Below are 19,917 nucleotides of genomic sequence, written 5' to 3'. Positions count from 1 at the left end.
GTTCATCTCCCTAAGTGAATATCATCAACCACCTATCATAGTCAAATTCAGTTTATCACAGGTGTAACATAACACTAGCCACGCGGTATTTAACACAGATTGTATTTCGGAAGACAACAGTAAGAAGTACACATAGACTTATTCACCGTTCTAATTTCGATGTTCTGTACGAATCACTCCGGAAATGTATAAAAATGTAACACATCCGAGGTAGAGAGCGGAGAGACGTGGAGATAGCGCCACGTATCTCTCACGACTCCTTTTGTGGCGAGTGGCAGTCCAAAGAGACAGACTTTGTGCAACGGTGAAGATGGGGTGCAGACTACTTAATACTGAACAGACTGTAAGCGCAGGAGCGTTTATCAATCTTAGCCCTTCTGATCATTAAAACTGATCCTTGCATTCCCATTTGGGACATTTCAGTTATCAGATAGTTTTTTTGCTAAAAGGGAATCTTTTCCTGACTAAAGCCCAGTAAAATGTATCATCCTATCGAACAAAATAGAACCTAAAGAAATTTTTAAAGACATTTTTAAAGACACGGCGTTAACCTCTGAGAGAACCCTACAGAAATGGATTGTGTCTAAAATATTTAAGTTACAACGTCCAAAAACTATACCACAGCTTTAACTTCTTGATTCTACATTATACTCAAATTTCGGCACTGACAGGTCATATTAAAAGGTAGCTACTCAACACAGACTTTTACCAAACTCTGCGTTTATTAGTTTTTATTGAATTTATGCATTTCAAGTTGTATATATAGAGTCCTAAATCATCAGATTTTTTTTGTGTCACGTTACACGTTTTTGCCAACTTTTAACTTTTTAGACTGTTTCCCTCCGGCCCAAAAAACATCGAAAAAATTGTGACTTTATCTTCAAATTTAGTCCAGTTTCATTTGAAGACCTGGCGTTCCAAACGTGCTAAGCACCAAAAGTAATGACTTGAGATATAACAAAAAAGAATATTGTATGACGTACGAAATTGGCACGCACATTTTTATAGTGTTAAACATTTATTATCGTGTAGGAAATATAAACTATACTGCAAGGTCAGAGAAAATTACATTGAATTGTCCAGAAAAAGAAAATTAAAAACTTGAGAGCAGAAGGTGTCTTACACATTACCTTGTTCAGAGTAAATGGGCTTAGACCTACAGAGATATCATGCTATAATGGTTGACGATACCTACGTAAATATCAACATTTTGAGACAAGTAAACTATACAAAAAAATCATTGTGCAGTATAATTATCAAATCTGCCAATGGTGATGTGCTATAAAGAGTACCATGATGAGTAAATCCTTTTTTGCAGCAGATAATCGTGAAATATTTTGCACTATTGAAAGCTGTGCGTGAATAAAATCGACCAGAGTTTATCTTTCTCTACGATTTTAAACTTACCCACTTTTCAGTGTCACTGAATGTACTTTTGATGTACACTGTTCCAGGTGAGGATATTTTAATTTCTGCAACAAAACTAATGTGTATCTTTGTTGTGTTGATGAATTTATCAGCAGCAGCCTGGAAGTCAATAAAGTCCTTTTCGTTCGTCCTGAGTGTGTTGAATTGTAAAGAAGGACGTGCTGAAGTAATTACTTCTAGTAAATCTTCATGTACATAACTCTTAATAAGCTTCTTGCGCTTTTCTAAAAGGCCAAATTTCTATCACAAAATAGCAAATTGTTGTTTGATACCAGATACATACACTATGTGCAGTCAAATAGGCCACAAAACAGTACGAACATGTACACATACATAAGTACATGGTTTCTGTTTTGTCCACAGCACATGTCACTCCAGATCACAAGTTACCCGTTACACTGAGGGTATTTTAAACGTAATTCAGAACATGGAATAGACAAGACGCTATGTCGTTAAAAAAAATGGCTCTGAGCACTGAGGTTCAAATGGCTCTGAGCACTATGGGACTCAACTGCTGTGGTCATTAGTCCCCTAGAACTTAGAACTACTTAAACCTAACTAACCTAAGGACATCACACACATCCATGCCCGAGACATGATTCGAACCTGCGGCCGTAGCTGTCGCGCAGTTCCAGACTGTAGCACCTAGAACCGCTTGGCCACTCCCGCCGGCGCTATGTCGTTAGCACCACTAGACCCTTCATCTTCATACCACAATTACATTACTTCCTGTTGGCATGTACATGAACACAGAAGTTGTAATATGAAAAGTGGTGTAAGCAGAACATATCCGAGTGTGTAAGAATTGGAAGAAACAATATTTGTTGTAGATCGATTGCTACTGCACAAGTGTTTCTTACACAATGCGACAGACAATATGGCAAGTATTAAGTTTACGAGTTAAACTGATGTAATTCATTGCTGATTGAGAAGCTAGTTACGAACACTAGCGCCTTCTGTTCGTCAATGTGACGATTCGTACCTTCGTCATACGATCAAGCGCTTTTAGTATAATATACCGGCGTGGATGTAGTGTCATTAGAGCGAGTAAAAACAATTTTGAAATTAAATGGTACATTTATAATGTTAGGTCTTCATTTCTCTTCATCTAGCACAACTTAATCACGAAAGAATTGTAGTATTAATTATTATTAGCCTATTAATATCAAATAATCACACAAGAATCGGGACATTATTCGCGAACGACATGAGGGAACAATTGCTCTCGTAATCAAAAACTTTCGGCTGCGCGACCGAAAACAGAGCGCCGAACAAATATTAGAAAGGTAGCGAAGGCTACACTTTCTTTCGCACAGATTAAAAAGTGCCTCTCGTTCCTCAGTGTAATCCAAACACTCTAGTAGCAGAAAGAGTAATGACTTTTGCAAATAAAGTTTACAATTACATCCCTGTACACCTATCAGGGTGACATAGAAGGACCGGCTTTGCTTCCGATGGATTCTACTAATCCGCAGTGACGTGATCTAGGCAGTTGACCTCTTACGCCCCACGCGAAGGTCAAGGCCGGGTATGAGATCCCAGCGGGGATGGCGTCGCTGTTGACAAGTCTGGTATAAGCCAGGCTGGGGACATCGACCTGTTTTCGCTCTCTCTTCTTCAGAAAGCGCAGCGACGGCATCTCTCTATTGCCGTGTCTCCTGCGTCGTTCACATCTTTCTCGTAGGAAAGTGCTTGGAGGATGTGGTTATGTCTCTGCTATTCCTCGTTCACGGTAAGCGAGCGCGGAAAGAAGTGTTCCTTCAGCGACGTTACCAGCCTCTGACTTCAGCTACGGCCTGGAGTCGCCTATTTATGCTCTCATCATGTTCACGGATGCCTGTAGACAAACAATGGAAAGCAGTGAAATTTTCTCGCCTCTACCGTCTGAAGTTTACCACTCTTTGGGAAGCAGTTAAGCTCGGCGCTCCCCCCACCCCAAACCCGCCCAACCGCACTGCTTTTCCCTCCACGGTTTCAGAAGGCATCACAGCCTCGATAGATTCCTTCTACTTGTCTTGAAGCATCTGAAACTGTATGTAAGTTAGTCGTCGAGCTCTAATAACTTTTCACTTGTTACGTTCGTGAAGCATTCTCCTGTTACGAACTATGAAACTAAGTCTGTACTTCTTTTTATCATTTGAACACTGCCCTACAGAATTTTCCCTGACAAAGACAACTCAGACTTAACCTATTCAACCCATAATATACAAGCCGAAAGCAATATGATTGCTATATAGTGTCAACAATAATTAACACAAAAGAATGGCCTTGAATTGCAATAAAAATCCAAAAAATATGAAACTGAAGAAATATGAAACTGCCTCCAACTCTGTTAATTGCCTAAACTCATTTCAGTCACGAATCCCATTTTTTTTATAAGTCACCTTCCTCACAGAACATCTTCATTAACACGAACTATAGCAATTACAGGAAGCAGCAACTACAACTAGCTAAATAAAAATATACTAACTACTGTAAACTCTAACTACTAGGAGTCCTATGGTTAAAAAAAGAAATATTTTGTTGAAGAGCAGTGTATTTAGAAAATTTTACCTTATTCATGTGACACCCAGTTCTAAACATTTATAGTTGTCAATAATTCCACTACCCAAACATTACCAACAACATCCATCCTCATTTTCTTGCATCTCACTTTACAATGTATGTCCTACCGACACAGAGTCTCCACTAAGAAAATAATGTCCATACACTTCACCAGCCAATCGCTAACTGCCAGTCCGTCCAACTACAGAATCTCTTACCGAGGGCACAGAGCGCTGTCAGCGATATAAAAACAGTTTATAGCGCTGCCAACATACGAATACAAACATGCTACTTACAACTCTTAGGATCTGGCAGTCATTTCCCTAGATACATACAGTAAGGCTTTACGTAGAGAACTGTCAAAACCAACTATCTCAGACACACACTTCGTAATAAGTGTAAAAGCATAAGACTATACCTAGATAGAGTATTTACGGTCGAAGTTGTAGCTATGTCAATGAGACTTACCACGTTTTACGTGAAGCGTGACTTACCATTTCATCTGACGAAATGTCAGAGAGAGTAAGAGACCCAGCCGTTCATGTATTTTTCAACTACTGTTGAACTTAGCAGCTCATTATCAGAAGAGAATCAGGTACTCACTACAGGAAGAAATAACACATTTGTTAACCAGTTACTGAAAAACTACCACAAGCATTTTGAATTTAGATATGTGTATAAAACTGTGAAACCGTATATAACGAAATAAATCTTTTAAGCAAAGATAGCAAAATAAAACTGACTTGCTCGCTTTGAAACTACAAAACTGGACGAAAGAGCGGCACTTAATCCAATGAACACATGACCAGTCAGCCAACTGTATGACTGAACAATGAAGACAAAGTATCAGGAGTTCTAACAAATACAAGACCATGTACTAGAATCATTTACCCATTATGTTGCAACATAATTTTGACTTGAAAACACAGGCCTAACGTTATTCTAAGTATCGATACAATTAGAAATTGTACTTGCACTCGCAGTCTCACAGGTAACAGTCACTTCCTAAATGGCAGGTTAATTTCTTGTAATTAGTGATGAATTATAACCTGTTGCAAATCAGATTCCGTTTTGGACACTTGGAGCAGTTTCCGAAAAGCGTTAATACTTCTAAAGTACTAAGTAAGCCCAAAACGAACATTTTCTGTTGAACGTTCATGTTCACGGTCTTTCAAGGCAGTCCCGTAGTGACTCGTGGTTATGAGTGCACCAACACAGGAGCTGGCGTCGCCCCCTCCCCCCCCCCCCCCCCCCTTACCCAGGCAATATACATGCACTTCCAGATCACAAGTAACTTTAGACATACACACAATTTTGCAAATAAATAAATGCATACTAAATAAAACAGATGATACCAATTACGTTCAGTCCTCAATTAACTTCTTTAGTACGTTATTAAAGTAAATAGTTCTTATTCTGAACGACTGAGAAACTTCAGGGACTAATTTATGCTGTTGAGTACGATAACACATTACATAGCAAACCAACATCGGGATTCTCCTTCAGCATAGCCTTTCCGCATGATTTTTAGCACATGGAAGATCTACCTATGTGACGATTGCTCTAGAACATTCTAGTTAGTCTGTTATTTCCCCACACGAATGACATATCCATCTGACATCGCTGCCAGGTCGACCCAGCTAGTTATATATGTAATTTCCAAGTGTCTGCCTGTCTACCTTTGGTTCACATTCTCTCAAATGAATTTAATTATAATTAAATAATTAATCATGTCACCCTACAGGTGGTGTGATTTCTTCTCTTTGCGTTTGGGAGAAGACTTTCACATTATTATTATTACCGAACTACTACTTGTGACTCTACGCAAAATTAGATAAAAGATAGAATGGGAGCCATTTTTACAGTTCTATGTAATGTAGTTGCTACATTTCACGTGGGGCAATTTGTTACAATTTCACTGTATGATGCAAACTTACGGTATGTGGTGTCATATAATCTTTACAGTGAGATAACTATTATTAGTTCCTCGACACAAGCACCCAAATCAAGTCACATGTGCTTCAAATTATTAGTGATCAATGGATGAATTGTCCAATTTCGCACCTTATTTCTGCTTCACATAATATATTCAAAACCTGAAAGTCACATGAAATATTTAAGATTAATCTTCAAGAAATCGAAGTCCCCACGACCTGGGATAAATCTACGTTCGACGATTATTGGAAATATTTCAAACTACAACTGAATATTTTTCAATGTCTCACAACCTGGGAAACTTGTAGATTTGCCCCCATGTCCAAATGCACACTCATCTTCTCACTCTCATAGCCTCTGTGCGTGAAAGACTTTCTGCACAAACACCTTTGTTGAATGAACCACAGCTGCGTTCATTGGAAACTATTGAGAATGTCATGTGTCATGTGTGCAGCAGTAAAGCACAAACCCTTACATGTAAATGTTCTGTGATATGGCTGCTGTCATACGTTGTTTGCTGAGAAACCGAATAAGTAACTACATCTAGTTCACTGATATACATGTTCAGTGGTAGAGGAGCTAGTTCGACGCAAAAATTCTCTGATTTACGGAGACAATTGATTGATTTCGCTGCAATACTTGCTGATTTCGATGAAAAATTGAATAATTAGCTGTTTTCATTTAGTATACTGTATGTTTTCCACTGTCCTAGAAAATTGAAGTACCACTCCACACTAACTGATTACAAGTATGGAAAGATCTTACGAATCTTGTGAACTATGACACACACACACACACACACACACACACACACACACACACACACTGGTGAAAGCAGTACGACGCACTTGGTTGGAGGCCTGAAGCCAGTAGGGCATATCAATGGCATTACGTGGCATGGCTCAGCCGCTGCTGTACAGCCGTTCCATACTGCGCTCTTCTTGAGCAGGCAAGATGCTTGCAGTGGCCGCCGGCATGCCGAGTCGTCCCCTTCCCCCTTCCCCCCCCCCCCCCCCCCCCCGTCTGCGTAGTGCAGCACACACAATGTAATTGATATCTGTCACCTACCCCTGCTTCTCTCTCTTGAAACACAGTGGGGACTTGCAACCCAATGTGTGCAGTCACAAGTCTCAGGATGGTGGCCTCAGACTCAAAACAACGATATAAGTTGTAGACGTCAGCTAGACAGTTCTAAAAATAAGGGTACATGCCCTCCTTTTGACAAGCATGTAGGTTGTACCAGTAGGCTTACCATCACTTTAAACTTAAGAGTTAGTAGATTTTTGAATTTACCATAATTACGTAGGATGTGTGAATTTTTTCCAGCATCCCACCATTTTAAACTTAGGCCAACGGGGGTGGGGGAAATTGTTTGGATGATAAAGATGCAGTTTTTCTTATTCTCATCTAATGTAAATGTTTAAACAGCACAGGGTTTAACTTAAAGCACTTGGAGTCTGAACTATAATGTCAGAGGAAAACCAATGGTTTTAATTTTCTACCAGTCCACACTCTGTAAAAATGATCTGATAACCCTGCAGGGTGTGCCAGTATCAACCGAGTCCACCGTCTTGGATTCTGATGTCATGCGGTTGGGGAAATGTGACAACCATGCTGGCTGTGCTAGCATCCTCAGTTCAGTGATCTTGGATTCTACACTTATCACAAGTGAGCTACTTCCGCCATCTTGGATTTTAAGCCATTAGAGTAATTGTGCATCTTGGGCCTTTTTTTTTAAATTTCCTGCCAATTTTTGAATTTCCCGCTATTCTGTATACATAGGGAAATCGGCTTTTCAGTTTTGGAGTAGATCACATCCGAAACTACAATCATTTTTTTCTGTGAGTCTCAAACTGGAAGCACGTCAGCATTTCCTCTGCAGTGTGGCCATTCATCGTAAGTCTCACAATCATCATGACTCAGGAATTCGCAACGACACTCCTGCTGTCTTTCATACTGTTAACTACGGTCGTCTTACCTTCTTGGTTCACTATGATCAGTCCACTGATTTGGTGCCCAGAAATTCCATTCATTACGATGTTTAATGCGTGGCTCTGCATTGTCTCCGTTTCTTATGCCGGAATGACTGTTCTCACGCAGCGTTCTTTCGATGTTGAGAGCTTCAGTTCGAACTACACTAAAATATGCATCGTCAATGGCTTTGTGTCTTGTGGTGGCCATCTCTTGTGAACAAGCAACGATAGCTGCTGTATGAGACTTTCTTTGAGTATGTGTCTTCTTTGACGCGCTCATCAAAATATATATTATGATCCCAATATCTCTGAAAAGTTAAAAAAGGTACCGTCACTGCAGCTGCCCGGTGAGGGCATCACTAATTTTGTTTTGACCGTCCACTAATGTTTGGCAGTCGAAAATTTACACAAAAATCCTACCCACAATTCACTCAAATTATGATAACTATCAGTTACCCTCATTCCACATGTTTTCATTGTCCTTCAGTTTCCTCACACAGATTTCTGTTTTCTGTTTCTCAGAATGCTAGGTAGAGAATGCGGGTCTGAACTGCACGAAGCAACAGGATGCAACTCTTGAGTCAGTATGAACTCGTGAAACTTGCAAATATTCGTCCATAGAAGGTTAATGCAAGTGCTCTAACTTAACAGCCTTTATCCGTGCATTGATCCTGTGCGTCTTTTTATGGGTGACTGTTTATGCTATGAACAATTACTCTTTATTTTGCGACCTCCGCCCCACAGTCACTGATTTTATTAGAGACCATTTTTATTGTGCCCGCGATATTTGTCTTGTTCAGATTTGAATGCTTCAACTATTGATTTCACCTTTGATTTTTTCGCCACAACTGCATTACGCTGTTCATCCTGTTTTCATGTTAACAATGTGATGAATTCTTTTCGCTACTTTTCGAATGCCTCTCGATACTCTTGTTAATTCTTTTTGGCTTGATCCTCGTCCAGATTCAATTTGTCTTTAAGATCATAAGTCTGATTTCTAGTTTGCTGTTTAATCTCATAAGTTTGCTGCTTAAAATCACTCAATGGCTTGATATACTCAAACAATTGATGTAGTTCAAACATTAGTCTTTGTTGGCTAACCGTTGTTGTAGCAATGTCTATTGCTGAGCTGATTATCGTTTCCCCAAAGTCGTTAGTACCTCAATATAACGTATATTTATTTGACAAAAGTTCCAAACAATATTCAGAATAAACACTCACTGTTAACATGTCCTGAATACTGATACCTCCTACACTTGTAATATCTTCTTCACGGTTAACTTTCATTGTTATGGCTGGCATGTCGCTGCTCACTACGTTGATAAGTACTCCTCTCATTATCGACGATGAATCGTTTCATCATTAGTAGTATCTGATAATCGGTAGGTAAGATTTCACTAAGCACAGTGGACTGAGATAACAGCATTAGTTTGTTATATCCTTTGTCGAAAGGCATTACTGAACTGTACTGGCAAAGCACCGAGCGAGGTGGCGCACTGGACTCGCATTCGAAAGGACGACGGTTCAATACCCTGATTTAGGTTTTCCGTGATTTCCCTAAATCGGTCGAGGCAAATGCCAGGATGGTTCCTTTGAAAGGGCACGGCCGGCTTCCTTCCCCGTCTTTCCCTAATCCGATGAGACCGATGACCTCGCAGTTTGGTCTCTTCCTCCACAAAACAACAACAACGAAAATGTACTGGCAAAATCTTTCCACTAGATGTGCATAGAGAATTTCAACTTTCAGTAATGTTTCAGTCTTGGGCGACATTCCCGACTTGAGAATTACTGTTCAACAATTTTCCAGCACTGGCCCAAAGGAGGCGGCCGTTGCGGCCGAGCGGTTCTAGGAGCTTCAGTCCCGGACCGTGCTGCAGCTACGGTCGCAGGTTCGAATCCTGCCTCGGGCATGGATGTATGTGATGTCCTTAGGTTAGTTAAGTTTAAGTAGTTTCAAGTTTAGGGGACTGATGACCTCAGATGTTAAGACCCATAGTGCTCAGAGCCATTTGAACCAAAGGACTCAGTGGCCCACTTGGTTTACTTCTGAATACCTCCTCCGACCTAATGTTCGCGATATCGCGATCGACTACCATTATATCTTCCACTTTAACGACTGACATGCAGGAGAGCGATCAAAAGCAAGCAACCAAAAACGTTATTTATGAGTCCAGATAGATCCTTAATTGGGCGTTGTCGCACTTCACACAGGTTGTATTTGTTCCTTTTTCGATGTAGATGCAGCAACATTGAACTCACACCTTTTACTCTAAGTAATGTGTCTGCTCTACACTGCAGCGCCAAAGAAACTGGTATAAGCATGCGTATTCAAAGGCACAGATCCGAAAACACGCGGAATAGGGCGCTGCGGTCGGCAATGCCTGTATAAGACAAGTTTCTGGCACAGTTGTCAGATCGGTTACTGTTGCTACAATGGCAGGTTATCAAGATTGAAGTGAGTTTGACCGTGGTGTTATAGTCGACGCACGAGGGATGGGACACAGCACCTCCTAGGAAGCGATGAAGTGAGGATTTTCCCGTACGGCTGTTTCACGAATGTGCCGTGGATATCAGGAAACAGGTAAAACATCAAATCTCCGACATCGCTGAAGCCCGAAAATGATCCTGCAAGAACGGGACCACGACGACTGAGGAGAATCGTTCAACGTGATATAAGTTCAATGCTACCGCAAATTGCTGAAGATTTCAATGATGCGCCATCAACAAGAGTCAGCGTGTGAACCACTCAACGAAACGTCGTCAATATGGGCTTTCGGAGCCGAAGGCCCACTCGTATACCCTTGATGGCTGCACAACACAAAACTTTACACCTTGCCTGGGCCGTCAACACCGACATTGGACTGTTGATGAGTGGAAACATGTTGCCTCGTTGGACGAGTCTCGTTTCAAATTGTATCGAGTGGTTGGACGTCTACGGGTATGGAGACAACCTCATGAATCCATGAACTCTGCATGTCAGCAGAGGACTGTTCAAGCAGGTGGAGGCTCTTAATGGTATGGGGCCTGTGCAGTTCGAGTGATATGGGACTCGCCTTATACGTCTCGACACGACTCTGACAGGTGACACGTACGAAGCATCGTGTCGGATCACCTGCATCGATTCATGTCCGTTGTGCGTTTCGAAGGACTTGGGCAGTTGCAGCAGGACAATGGGACACCCCACACGTCCAGAATTGCTACAGAGTTGCTCCAGGAACATTCTTTTGAGTTAACACACTTCCGCTGGCTACCAAATTCCCTAGACATGAAAATTATTGAGCATATCTGGGATGACTTGCAAGGTGCTGTTTAGAAGAGATCTCCACCCACTCGTACATTTATGTATTTATGGACAGCGCTGCAGGATTCATGGTGTCAGTTCCCTCCAGCACTACATTAGACATTAGTTGAATCCATGCCACGTCGTGTTGCGGCACTTCTGCGTGCTCGGGGACGCTCTACACGATATTAGGCAGGTGTACCAGTTTCTTTGGCTCTTCAGTGTATCTGTAACGATGTCAACTATGAACTCCACATATATGAATGCACACAAAATAGGTGCGCAATGTGCTAATCAGAGCTTATGTGCCTCAGATATGTGCCACAGATTCGAAATCAGGGTTCTATAGGATACGTAATTGCCAAATTGGGTGGTAGAAGAAATAGAATGTCGAAAACACACATTGAATTAGAGAGCCAAGCTGCTGCTTCTCAGCAGTTGAAGCTGAAAATTTAAAGAGAGCCAAAGGATGAAGAAGAAGAAGGAAAACTATTTCGGATAAAGAACTGTTCAAGTTTGTGCAAAAGCAAACATTCATCTCGAAAAGTTCTTATTATGTAAAACTCGTGACTATGTTAGTAACACGACAAATTCGTACAAATTTATATGTCTAATAGTTTTTAAAAAAAGATGCTTATTAGGCAAAAATAGATGCTACATTTTCAGATCACTCCTAACAAGTAAGTCATTTATTGCAATCACCAGCATAATTCGTGTGGCCTACGAGTACCCTGTGAGTGTGGGTGCGTAGAATCCTCCCGAAAGTTTTTTTTTGTGTTTTCCCGACTTTGAGCCCTTCTGGTGGAGTCGGTCGTAGTACTGTCAGAGAGTAGCTTGTCAGGTGATCGTGGTCGGTTAGGAGGCGCGATGCGAGTCAGCGAAGAGGTTTTTGTGTTAGCAGGGACTCGAGGAAAATAGCAAGCCGGCCCCGTGCTGGATCGCGCCCTGTTTGTGTCGGAAAGCGCCTTGTCTCGATCTGGATCTATAGTGCGGCCTCGTTGGAGCTGAGGGTCGTTTGTCTGAAACGAACCACATATTCTGGACTCAAGTGTTCGCTGGTGACATTGTACTGATGTTCGTAGACGTGTTGACAGACAATGGTGTTCACGTTTTCGGATCCTGTATCCGCCGTCCGGAAGAGATTGTTGATCAAAGCAAAGCTGCAAGGTCGGTTGAGCCTTCACTACATTGTCGCTGCACCCTGGTTCCATTTATGGACGAAAACTTGTGCATTCCAAGCGAAGCTCAGTATTTCTACTATTCAATATCTGGTGATCTTTGTAATCTATCTTTTTGTGCTGTAAAGATTGTCGTTGGTTCTGCCCTTGTGGGCGCCATGTGTGTTGTGTGTATGTGTTTAATCGGTGGTAACTGATTTACTTTTCAGGTTTTATCATGAATGCGTACAATGTATCGCGAAGAAGTGTACGCAACAGGACTGGAGTTTGAAATGAAATATGATTGCAAGATTACGGCACTGTAAATCCGCTGAGATATCCGTGGATGGATTCTAATGCTGCAAATCAATCTTTGAGTTCAGTCAGCACCTTTTGTAATTGGACGATTTGCGTCGCCTTACTTGGCCTTCATTTGAAGGAGCTCTGCGCCTAAGCTAATTTTGAAATTGTCTGGTACCTCTGTACGGTACTTCAGTAAATCTTAAGTTCTGTTACGAGTGATATTAGTGTGTGTAGAAGTTTTGAGTAAGAGTCATGCTGTAATTGTTGTCGTTTATTTTAATCTCTGTTATTAAACTTACTTTGTCGAAGATTGTTTTGAGATTTGGACTGATTTCAATTTATTATTATTCACGTATGGGCCCAGTAGGTCCTCGCGAGGTACAATCCATCAATGTCATTTTCGATGGTTGGCCTTCCTTTGTGTTCAAATTTGTATCAATTGGTTCAAACGGCTCTGAGCACTATGGGACTTAACTTCTAAGGTCATCAGTCCTCTACAACTTAGAATTACTTAAATCTAACTAACCTAAGGACATCAAACACATCCATGCCGTAGTGGTCGCGCGGTTACAGACTGTACCGCCTAAAACCGCTTCATATTTGTTTAATTCTTTCAGAATGAAGCCTCTTTCTTTCATCAGACCTCGGTGTTCCAGTCTAATTTCCCTCTGACCAACTTCCCAAGCAAATATCTTTTGCTTGAACGTTTTTCTATCTGTAACTTCTGTTCGTAGAATTCTAATATTTGTTTTGTCAACCTAGGGGTTCCATTCTCTTAATGTGCCCATAAAATTTAAGTCTTCGTTTTATCATGTCACCATGTATGTGTATTCTTCTAGTTCCTTATTATTTCTCACCCTCTGAGTTTTTGCATCAGTAAATATGGGGACTAATATTTTCCTAATAATCTTTGTTTCTTTCTTTCTTTTAAATTTCTTCAGTATCCCTCTTCCTATTTATAATTAAAGTTTCTGCTCCATAAAGACGTTCATATTTGATTACAGTGCTGTAATCACTAAGTTTACTAAAATCAGAAAGGTATTTTTTATTATCAATATCTTATGTTAATCTGAATTCAGTTGTCATTTTTTGACTGCGATCTCTGTCTGCAGCTTTCGAGACCGTTTTCTTGTATGATTTCCTCCAAGTATTTAAACTGAGAATCAATTTTTATTTTTCTATATTTTATGTTCAAAAACTTTGGTGCTTGTTTGTTGTATGTCATATATTCCGTTTTTTCAAATGATATTTGCCGTTCTACTTTATGCGCAACTTCTTTAAGAATTTCAATTTGTTTTTGAGCTTTGGTAATATCCCTAGTTAAAATTGCCACATCATCTGCAAAGGCGAGGCAATCCACTGTAATATTACTTCTGCCTAACTTGATTGATTGATCTATATTTTGATTCGACTTTTGCTCTCACCATTGTGTAATCACCTTTTCAGTAACACAGTTAAACAGCAATGGGGGAATGAGGTTTTCACTCTGCAGTGGAAACGTCCCCCAGACCATGGCTAAGCTATGTCTCCGCAGTATACTGTCTTCCAGGGGTGCTAGTTCTACAAGGTTGCAGGAGAGCTTCTGTGAAGCTTGGAAGGTAGGAAACGAGGTACTGGCGGAAGTAAAGGTGTGACGATAGCGCGTGAGTCGTGCTTGGGTAGTTCAGCTGGTAGAGCACTTGCCCGCGAAAGGCAAAGGTCCCGAGTTCGAGCATCCGTCCGTCACACAGTTTTAATCTGCCAGGAAGTTTTAGTAGTGGGGGTAGTCCATCTCCCTGTCTAAGGCCAGTCTTTGTACCAAATGGTTCAGCAATTTCTCGTATGAATTTAACTTCAGAGCTAGTGTAGATTTATCATTACAAATTTTGCTTAACGGTTGGTATATGCGATTTAAGACAGGTTTAGGGATTTAAATTTTAATGTCAAGTAGTTACTAGTATCACTGAAACTCGTAATTGATATCGTTGTAATTGTCTTGAGCTTAAATTTGTCATCATTGCATCACCGCTATTTGTATCAGTATTGGATCGGGGTTAATATTTAATCAAGGTTATTGTAACGGTTATTTTTTTTTTAAAGTGTGAGGAAATGTGTTTTCTTTGTAAATGTGAAGTAGGAATCTCTTGTTGATAAATTTGTTTTAAAAACATGCCTGAATTAATACTAGCCCGTTGCCTTACCGTTTCCTGCGGCTACTACCATACAAGTGCGATTCTTTGCACCCATCGATTGCGGAAAATGCCGCAGGTTCTGTGTGCACATCTGCGTGTGTGTGTGTTTGTGTGTGTGTGTGTGTATGTGTATGTTTAATCCTGGTCAAGATGGCGGCAACAACAGTGAGTCTCGCGCATGGTTTGAGTATCGGAACAGGGACGGGAAACAGGGCAGCAGCGATCAGGAGCAGCAAAGTCTCGGCAGAGGATTAGACGGCGTGGCGGGTGCGGTCAGCTACTCACCCAGACGGATCGGCGTGTGTTGGTTAGCCCCTCGCACTGCCTCTCCTCACAGCGCATTAATGCAGATGCAGATGGCCGGGATCGGAGTAATCCGGCGCGCGCGTGTTCCGTACTTAGCGGGACCCTGCGCTACAGGCGGGTAGTGGCCAAGGGCTGGTAGCTGCTCGCTGCTTCTCCAAGCGGCAGACGGCGACCTGGTGTTTACAATGCACGGGAGAGATAAAGTGACTCAGAAATCCGTGGCCATCCAACCGACTGGAAGTTAACTGAACAATCTGTACCACGTTTACCAGACTAAATGCTGCCACCCTCTTAAGAGAGCACACTGGTCGCTTTGGAGCGCTGTAGATGGTGTAGTGCTGCTACCAAGCCATTACGTGACCCTCCATTGATTACCCAAGTATCAGCAGTGAAAGGGTGTGTGCATGCAGCTGCCATATGTGAAGCGCAGGATTTGCATGGAATGTGCTGTGGACTGGAGGTTTTGCGGATCTGGGATTATTTTAAATACCTCTTTTTTTAAAAACCATATCTCATAACGTGGAGTACTATCCAACCAAAGTATGTTCAGAGTGATAATACCATAAATAAACAATATTCCGCCAAGATGCGATATTAGGCAATAAAAAAACTAAATGGTTCAAATGGCTCTGAGCACTATGGGACTTAATATCAGAGATCATCAGTCCCCTAGAACTTAGAACTACTTAAACCTAACTAACCTAAGGACATCACACACATCCATGCCCGAGGCAGGATTCGAACCTGCGACCGCAACGGTGGCGCGGTTCCAGACTGTAGCGCCTAGAACCGCTCGGCCACTCCGGCGCAAAAGAACTAAACTCCGCCAGAACAAGCCATGAAGGCCTAACGGTACCACCAGCCGCCGTGTCATCCGTAGTCCACTGACGTCACCAGATGCGGATATGGAGGGGCATGTGATCAGCACACCGCTCTCCCGGCCATATATCAGTTTCCGAGGCCGGAGACGCCACTTCTCAATCAAATAGATCCTCAGTTTGCCTCACAAGGACTGAGTGCACTGCGCTTGCCAACAGCGCTCGGCAGACCGGATGGTCACCCATCCAATTGCTAGCCCAGCCCAACAGCGCTTAACTTCGGTGATCTGACGGGAACCGGTGTTACCACTGTGGCAAGGCCGTTGGCGATATTGGACAATACTCCTCACAAGTTTTAACATGGTCACAGAACTAGGTGTGAGAATCCACGATCGTGTAAATAAAGTGACAGCAAGTGACAACTGCCGAGTAACGTAAAATGTATCTTTAGCATGAGAATTGATAACGAGGAGTTTCAAAGGTTCAGCGGCTTCCAACCCTGTCCACATCGACGTTTCTGAAAACCACTCCATAAAGCTAACGATAAATATTTATTGAAGACTAACTGTGCCGGCATGCATTCCAATTGCTCTTCTTTGTAATTAGGTACACATGTACAAAGCAGACGCTTACCAGGCGGTAATAATTAAAGTGAGATTCAGTATGGACTGTAATTATCCTACGGCAACGAAACTTGATAGATACGTTAATGCGTTATTGCGGAACCGATTTACACTGGCAAAAAAATTCAGTTGTGGCCGTCAGGGCCAAATCTAGAGCTATATACTGTGTGCATGACGGTATGATACCCACGCTGTAATGTGAGAAGCCGTAACGTGAGGTCCGCACCTCGTGGTCGTGCGGTACCGTTCTCGCTTCCGACGCCCGGGTTCCCGGGTTAGATTCCCGGCGGGGTCAGAGATTTTCTCTGCCTCGTGATGACTGGGTGTTGTGTGATGTCCTTAGGTTAGTTGGGTTAAGTAGTTCTAAGTTCTAGGGGACTGATGACCATAGATGTTAAGTCCCATAGTGCTCATAGCCATTTGAACCAATTTTGAACCGTAACGTGAGTTAACAGTATGGCTATCGAGAAGAGAAACTGTGCGCCCTTAGTGAAACTATTTTATGTGAACGGCAGCAATTACAGTGGTGCATTGAGAGAGCATCGTCTGAAAGGTATGAGGAGAAGCCTAATGTCATTAAATTGTTTAATGAAATTAAATGGTTTAATCAAATTAAATGATTTAATGGTTAATGAAATTCGAAAACTCGGGTGAGCTTGGTGTGGAAATTATTGACGAGATTGCTGTTGCTGTAACTGGTCATGCAGCACGGTCATCGGGTACAGCTAGTGTTACTGAGTGTCGTGAGAATTTTCCATCGCATGGGCAACGCTGCGTGAAGTTTAGCGGTTCATTTTACACTGTTGCCCGTACAAGATCCAGATGTTGCTGGAGCTGAAACCTCGTGATCCGGAGCAACGTCCTGAATTTGCTCTTCAGCTTCTGACACAAATCGAAATTGATGACAAGTGGGCCGGCAATGTTGTATGGAGTTACAACGCACATTTTACATAACAGGGTGCAGTGAATACACTGAACTGCCAAATTCTGGGTACCGTTAAACCGGGCGTTGTGCACAGAGTGCCGCTGCACTCGTCGTATGTGACTGCGTGGAGTGCATTCAGAAGGACTTTTACTCTCGGTCCGTTCTTCTTTGAAGTGTATACACACAGGGGGCCTGTCAGGTGTACGGTGACTTCTGCACGTCATCGAGACCTCCTTGTAGACCATTTGATTCCTGCTTTAGGAGAGCGCAAATTTGTAGAACAACTGTTCTCATACAAGGTGGGGCAACACTTCATGTCGCTCGCCCAGTGAAAGATCTGCTTAATACAACCTTCCACGAACGTATTATCTCTAGTGGTTTTCCAGACGCATGGACTGGAAAATCACCTGATCTGAATCCATGTGACTTTTTGCTCTGGGACTATCTAAGAGAACAAGATTACCAGGGACACGCTCGATCTCTACCTGAACTGAAGGTCAGTATACACTAACACGTGTTCAGATTCCACCAGAACTGCTGCGAGAAACTGTTGATCACTTCGTTTTACAATGGCGGAATCTTGTCGATGTCTCCGGTGCTCACACTGAACAAATTGTGTAAGCGGCATTTAATAATAAAATCAACGTTATGCTGTTCTCACTTGTTAGAACTTTTCTGCCCGTGTACCATTCCTAATCCACAAGAAAGGAAACATTTCTGCACGTCTTTCTTGCATTCACAGCACCAGATTTGCACCTGTAGCCAAAATTGAAACTAAATATCTTCCTACGTAGTTCGTACGGCATTAACGCTTTAGAATATCCACCAAGTTCCGCTACCAAACGATAACTGGAGCCTACACTAGACCTCTGTAAATAGCTGCTATAGCAATAACTCCCTTGTATGTCACACATATTTCAGACACACATTCATATGGAATGTAGCCGAATTAAGTCGGGTGATGCTGAGACAATTAGATTAGGAAATGAGACACTTAAAGTAGTTAAGGAGTTTTGCTATTTGGGGAGCAAAATAACTGATGATGGTCGAAGTAGAGAGGATGTAAAATGTAGACTGGCAATGGCAAGCAAAGCGTTTCTGAAGAAGAGAAATTTCTTATCATCGAGTATTGGTTTAAGTGTCAGGATGTCGTTTCTGAAAGTATTTGTATGGAGTGTAGCCATGTATGGAAGTGAAACATGGACGATAAATAGTTTAGACAAGAAGAGAATAGAAGCTTTCGAAATTTGGTGCTACAGGAGAATGGTGAAGATTAGATGGGTAGATCATATAACGGATGATGAGGTATTGAATAGAATTGGGGAGAAGAGGAGTTTGTGGCACAACTTGACTAGAAGAAGGGATCGGTTGGTAGGACATGTTCTGAGGCATCAAGGGATCACCAATTTAGTACCGGAGGGCAGTGTGGAGGGTAAAAATCGTAGAGGGAGACCAAGAGATGAATACACTAAGCAGATTCAGAAGGATGTAGGCTGCAGAGGTACTGGGAGATGAAGAAGCTTGCACAGGATAGAGTAGCATGGAGAGCTGCATCAAACCAGTCTCAGGACTGAAGACCACAACAACAACAACATTCATATTTCACTTAGGTTTGACATATTTCATACGTATTTGTAGACATATTTCATCCATATCTTGAACAAATTTTGCACTGCTATTTCAGCTGAATTCCGCGTGCTTCTATAACCTTGCCACTAACTGATTATCGATGTGAGATAAAGTACTGTCGCTGACAACAGTCTGATATTCCGGAAGACTCTAGAGGAGGCGTTTAATGTCTCTGTGGTATTGAGGTGTGTAGTACGATCTTTGGCTCTGAAACATTATGTGACTGATGCTCTGAACAACGGAACTGAGTGACAGATTACGCTTCATATTTTAAAGTGTTCCAAGTCAGTTACTTACAGGAAAGAAACACTATCAGCTTCTTTTCAGACGTTTCTAGTTGTCACCGTCTGTCACTCTTATTCACACCCTCGGCCGTAGAAGGGGTACCTTACAAAAACAGTGTTTTCACGCAAATAATGAGTCACGTATACACCAAATTTGATTAAAACTATTCCAGATGTTCCCAAGATACGCGTTTATTTCACGTGTATTCACCCGAAACTGGCAGCTATGTGGTTACTAGGGTTGTAATACTATTACAGCAAATTACGCCAGATAGCAAGGAATACGTTTGACAATTTTGGTAGTAATTTCTTCAGGCGTTACAGATATATGCTGATATGTCAGTGTCGTGGCAATCCCCACTCCCTCTTTTCCCATGTCTATGCGTGAAACGTCAACGTGATGGACACCAACTAGTCTAGTGATCCCAAAAAATAATGGTCTAGCACTAATATCGGAAGTTCTTCATCTACATGTACATGGTTACTCTGCAATTCACACTTAAGTGCCAGGCAGAGGGTTCATCGAACCATTTTCATACTA

General features: G+C 41.9%; 1 pseudogene; it reads right to left on the bottom strand.

The window, feature by feature from the left end:
- Window positions 1–16,125: 16,125 nt before the first annotated feature.
- On the bottom strand, window positions 16,126–16,243 carry LOC126268358 (5S ribosomal RNA; annotated as a pseudogene).
- Window positions 16,244–19,917: the final 3,674 nt, after the last annotated feature.

Source organism: Schistocerca gregaria, chromosome 4, assembly GCF_023897955.1.
Source record: "Schistocerca gregaria isolate iqSchGreg1 chromosome 4, iqSchGreg1.2, whole genome shotgun sequence".
NCBI classification, from domain to species: Eukaryota; Metazoa; Arthropoda; class Insecta; order Orthoptera; family Acrididae; genus Schistocerca; species Schistocerca gregaria.
This window is presented reverse-complemented; position numbering and strand designations above follow the sequence as displayed.